Below are 6,015 nucleotides of genomic sequence, written 5' to 3' on the forward strand. Positions count from 1 at the left end.
TTTACTGATGCTGTGTTCAAGTGAGAAGTAATGAGGTTTTATAATGATTTTAAAGTTTACAATATGTATTATAAAGTACTTCATATTTCTTATAGAATAATTAGCCTGTAGCACTATATATATATATATATATATATATATATATATATTTGTCATATGCACACATATGTGCCAATATATGTATATTATATATGTCAAATGACTCACATCCTGAATATATAAAGAGCTCCTATAAATCAGTAACAAAAGATTAGCAATGCAATTTACAAATGGACAAAATTCTTATAACAGAAACAATGCAGATGATACACAAATGTCTAATAAAGTGTTCAACATCATTAAGCCATCAGGGAACTGGAAATTAAAACTACAATGAAATACTACCACTCACCCTCTAGAATGGCTAAAATTAAAAAGATCCACAGCACCAAATATTGGTGAGGATGTGGAACAAATGAACTCTCATGCATTGCTGATGGGAGTATAAAATGTAAAATGGAAAGATTTGTTTATAAACTGACAATTTCATATGTAAAATTAAAAATAACATCTTCCCTTTGACCCAGCCATTCATTTCCTAAGTACTTACATAAGACAGATGAAACTTTATCTTCATAGCAACTTTATTCATAATGGGCCCAAACTAGAATGACCAAGTGAATTGATGTAATAAATTGTAGTATATTTGTGCAATAGAAAACAGCTTGGTAATACCAAAAATGAATTACTAGTACAAGCAACAGTGTAGAAGAACCTCAAAAACATCCCATTAAGTGAAAGGATTCAGAACAGATATGGCATGACTGTTTATATTAAGAGCAAAAACAAACAAAACTCATCTGTAGCAAAAAGAAATCAGAACAGTGGTTGCCTGAGAAGATGGGGATTGACTGCAGGGGATATGGGAACTTTGGGGGCATGATGGAGATGTGCCAAATTTGGTTTGGGTTCATGGTAGCTATATCTATTAAAACTCACTAAACTGTCCACTTAAGATTTGCATATTTCACTGCATGTAGAATTTACCTAAGCAGTGATAATTTTAAAATTGTTGTTGTTGTTCAGTAGGTAAGTCATGTCCAACTTTTTGCAACCACATCACTATAGCATTCCAGGCCACCATGTTCCTCACTATCTCCTGGAGTTTACCCAAGCTCATTACATTGAATGGGTGATGCTATCCAACCATCTCATCCTCTGGTGACCTCTTTTCCTTTTGCCTTCAATCTCAAAACCCAAAACTAGATATTTCAAACAACTGTAGTTGAATATGGAAAGGTTGGGCTTTGCTTACTCTTATCATTGCACTTCAGCCATTTCATTTGACCTTGGGACTGTCACATTGTCTCTACTGAACCACAACCACAGTCCTCTTAAAAACCACCTCTGCTGCCAAGGCACTCAGTGTTTCACTGAATAAAGACATTTAAGATTATAGCATACCCAACCTATCCAGGCTTCGCTGGTAGTTCAGTCAGTAAAGAACCTGCCTGCCATTGCAGAAGACAGGTTCGATCTCTGGGTTGGGAAGATCCCCTGGAGAAGGAAGTGGCAACCCACTCCAATATTCTTGCTTGGGAAATCCCATGGACAGAGGAGCCTGGCAAGCTACTGTCCATGGAGTTGCAAGAGTCGGACACCACTGAATGAATACACTAACAAGAGGACAAAAGTGAAAAATTCATACAAAGTCCAACTTATCATTGTAGTCTATTTGGAACAAGTCTTTAAAATATACACATACAAGTAGAGTTAAATGATTATGGAATCTCATGCTATTTTTTTTTAAATTTTTTACCACTCTATGTGTCCTATGTCGTGTGTGGGGTCTTGGTTCCCTGACAAGGAATCAAATGGGCAGCCCCTGCATTTGAAATGTGGAATCTTGGCCACTGGTCCGCCAGGAAAGTCCCATATTCTTAAATTACTAAATATGTATCTAAAGAATCTTTTTAATGGCTACCAATGATGATGCTGGCTGAGAAACTCCAGGCAAGAATTAAAATCTGATACCTTGGATAGGTGTTCATACCTAAATGATATATGAGGTTCTTTCAGGAATCTCCATGAAGAATATGAGGAGTTTGATGGTCATGTCTCTTGTAGGCATTCAGAGGCAACAGTAGCTAGATGAGCCTTGGTACATAGGGAGACCATGTTGTTGAGACCAGACTACCCTCCATCTGTGCCATCATGACCATTCCACTTATGTGCCCATCATAGCAGTTCTGGGGTGGCCAGCATTGAACGTTGGCTAATATCAACTGGCCATGTGGTTTTGTCTGTCCGGTTGTTTAGTGTCTCTCTAAGAGGGCGCTAACATAATAAAAAGATACTCCCATTTAGTTCTCCCTCTCATGTCTATCCACGTGCCTTTATGCCAGACCTTCTTGTCTCTAATCTCTCAATCTTTCTCCTTCCAGACCCTGAGCTGTTGACCAGGCCATTTACCATTACTCATGAATATATACAGACTATAACTTGTGGTTATTTCTTATTTTAGCTAAAGTGACTGACTCGGTGAACTGCTGTCAATTCTATCCACTGGGTAGATTTCCCCTTCTCAGTCTTTTTTTTTTAATTAAAGTATAGTTTATTTACAATGTTGTGTTAGATTCACGTGTACAGTAAAGTGATTCAGTTATACATATATATGTTCTTTTTCAGATTCTTTTCTAAGTTTCATGAAATATTGAATATAATCTCCTGTGCTATGCAGTAGATCCTTGTTGTTATCTATTTTATATATAATAGTGTGTATCTGTTAATCCCAAGATCCTAGTTTATTCCTCTCCTAGATAACTAGAAGTTTTTTTTCTTTGCCTCCTCAGTCTTTTAAAGTCATTTGTGAGAGTGCCTGTAAGATAGTCACTATTCCTTTTCAAAACTGTCCCATATTCTGACCTGACATCAGCAGAGCAAGCCCAGGGTTTTCTTCTCTCAGTTCATCATTCAAGGCCTTTTTATACAGAGTAAATGTGAGCTGCGAAAAGACTGGTGTGGCAGTGGTAGGGAGTTAAATCTGAATCTGAGCTTATTTTCTGAGGATAAATAAGAAGAGTAGGCTACACTCAGGCTGAATTGACCCATAAAGGAACTTACAGTTGGAGACGGTCTGCTCAGCACAGCCCTTGCTGATCAGCGATTCCTTTCATAAATCTAGACGAATATCATTTTTATTCTTTGAGACTAAATTCATAATCAGTTTGCCAAGTTACACATGCTAATATAATTTTATAGCAATCAGAATTTAGGTATTGATTGAAGTTTTTATAGATAATATTGAATCTTTCTCAAAAGGGTAGTGACATGTCTCCATTTTATCAAAACTACTTTTGTCTTTCAATAGTTTTAAATTTTTCTTCATTTTCCTGTATGCATTTCTCATTAGGTTTATTCCTCTATTATTATTTGTGTTCATTCATAAAACATTTTTATTGGGTATTGATTTAAAACAAAGGGTTATTTTTATTTTATCAGAGGAAAAGTTCATAAATGCTATTCTCACATGATTTTGTTTATCTTGGATTTTTGTTATGATTTGCAAATAAAACATTCAAACGTTGCATAATTATTGCATAAATAAAATAAATCCTACCTGATCATAATGCTTCTTCAGTTCACAGTCGCTCAGTCATGTCTGACTCTGCGAACCCACGGACTGCAGCATGCCAGGCTTCCCTGTCCATCACCAACTCCCGGAGCTTGCTCAAACTCACATCCATCGAGTTGGTGAAGCCATCCAACCATCTCATCCTCTGTCGTCTCCTCCTGCCTTCAATCTTTCCCAGAAGCAGGGTCTCTTCCAATGAGACAGTTCTTCACATAAGGTGGCCTAAGTATTGGAACTTCCACTTCAGCATCAGTCCTTCCAATGAATATTCAGGACTGATTTACTTTAGGACAGACTGGTTTGATCTCCTTGCAGTCCAAGGGACTCTCAAGAGTCTTCTCCAACACCACAGTTCAAAAGCATCAATTCTTTGGTGCTCAGCTTTCCTTATGGTCCAACTCTCACATCCATATATGATCACTGGAAAACCATAGCTTTGATTAGATGGACTTTTTTCAGCAAAGTTCTGTATGGTGCTTCTTGCTTACATGTAAAACATATATATATATATATATATATATATATATATATCTTTTATAAAAATAAATATGAACTTCTATAACACTTTTATTGGAAGTTGCCACATCTTTTTTCTCTTCTAATACTGTATGTCTATGTCTTCTGTCTTGTGGATTTAGTTTTGCTGCAGTGCTTCTTGAGCTTTTCCAATGCCTGTTCCTAACACACTCAGTGAATTCAGCTTCCTAGGTTTCTGCAAGAAGGATGAAGTTTTTCTTTAGATTCATGTTTCATTGATAAATCCATATACATTGTGTAACACTTTATGCTATATACACATTTTTTTTGCTATTAAAATAAGTACAGTTGTTTTCTTTTTCTTTGTTTCCTCTGAATAGTCAAGGGATAATTGATAGTTTTTCATGCCCTAAAGGCTTTGGTCATCCTAGAAAATTATTAGTCATTCTTGTTGAGAATGCTCAGTCTAATCCAGAAGTCATCCAACTAAGGCAAACAGGCTAAATCCTGTCTGTTACTTGTTTTGTAAATAATTTATTGGAATGTGGCCATACTCATTCATTTACATATTTCTTTTGACCTGTGTGCATGGTACAATGGCAGCTGGCCTGCAGGGCTTAAAATATTTACTCTATGATCCTTTACATAATAGGTTTGCCAGTCATGGATCTATATATTTCTTTAGGAAAGTTCCTGTATTTTTCAAAAATGTGATGTTCCTCTATTTTTTAATGATTTCATATTAAATTTCTCTCCTAATTTTCTTGGTTTTATTTGATCATTGTTTGTTTAACTCTTGGATTTAATTTTTTTTTACTTTTTATTATGATTTATGCATAATCATGGAACATTTCTATTCTAATTTCTTCCAAAATATTTCTGGAAGTGCATTTTCCCCTCATATTTTGATTTTTTTTATTTTAAAAATTTGCTTTTGATTTCTAGTTTCACTAAACTATGCTCCAAAATGATACCTATATAAAATCCATGGTTTGCAAATGGGTTTTACTTATGGCCTATGATGTCATTTTCAGAATATTCTAAGAATATTTGACAAGATTTTGAAGTCCCTGGAAGGGAAACATTTAAAAGTACATCTCTTCAGTTACTCTATTTGACTAGCTGCCAAAACCTGTAAGATACTTCTTACGCATTTCTCAGGGTACATCTGGATCTTGTGAAATGGACTGAAGCTTTGTCAGACTTAGTAAGAAAAAATGTATTCAATTAGGAGTGTGGAAAGAAAATGATAAAAAAAGTTTTGTAGATAAAATAGGACAAGTCTCTGTGTTGCCAAATCCATTTTAAGGCAGGTGCACCACAATGGCATGCCTGGGGACACTTGCCTGTTGTTCAGAGTTTTAGAATCAGAAACCTACCTTTCACAGTGCCATTAGGGCTCCAGGCTGCTGAGATAATCTAGTTCTCTGATTACAATATCCTTGCATTAATAGAAAACTTGGATCCTAGTAATGAATCTCTGAACCTGTCTTCTAGTCTTAAGAACATTTGTGTTGTGCTCGCTTCGGCAGCACATATACTAAAATTGGAACGATACAGAGAAGATTAGCATGGCCCCTGCGCAAGGATGACACGCAAATTCGTGAAGCGTTCCATATTTTTAAAAAAAGAAAAAAAAAAAAACATTTGTGTTGACCCTCTGATTCTTCCCTAATTGATTTAAATACATAACAGTGAATTCAGAAGCAGCAGATAATTTAAATCTATGACATAATTAAAGACTAGACTGGGGGAACATGTTTTATCTGTTGGGTTGGCCAAAATGTTCATTCAAGTAGTCCTGTCTTACAAAAAAACCCAAGTGAACTTTTTGGCCAACCCAGTATTTCTTCTTATAGTAAAATAAAAAGGCTATTTACCTCCTGAACATAAATTATTATATTCATTATAAGAACTTGGATAAT

General features: G+C 35.5%; 1 non-coding gene across 1 annotated transcript; it reads left to right on the top strand.

Annotated features, from left to right (window-relative positions):
* Positions 1 to 5,606: 5,606 nt before the first annotated feature.
* LOC139181838 (U6 spliceosomal RNA) lies at positions 5,607 to 5,713 on the top strand. The gene has a single exon (XR_011565566.1). It is a non-coding gene; the product is annotated as a U6 spliceosomal RNA (small nuclear RNA).
* Positions 5,714 to 6,015: the final 302 nt, after the last annotated feature.

The sequence above is a fragment of the Bos indicus genome, chromosome X, assembly GCF_029378745.1.
Source record: "Bos indicus isolate NIAB-ARS_2022 breed Sahiwal x Tharparkar chromosome X, NIAB-ARS_B.indTharparkar_mat_pri_1.0, whole genome shotgun sequence".
In the NCBI taxonomy this organism is placed as follows: Eukaryota; Metazoa; Chordata; class Mammalia; order Artiodactyla; family Bovidae; genus Bos; species Bos indicus.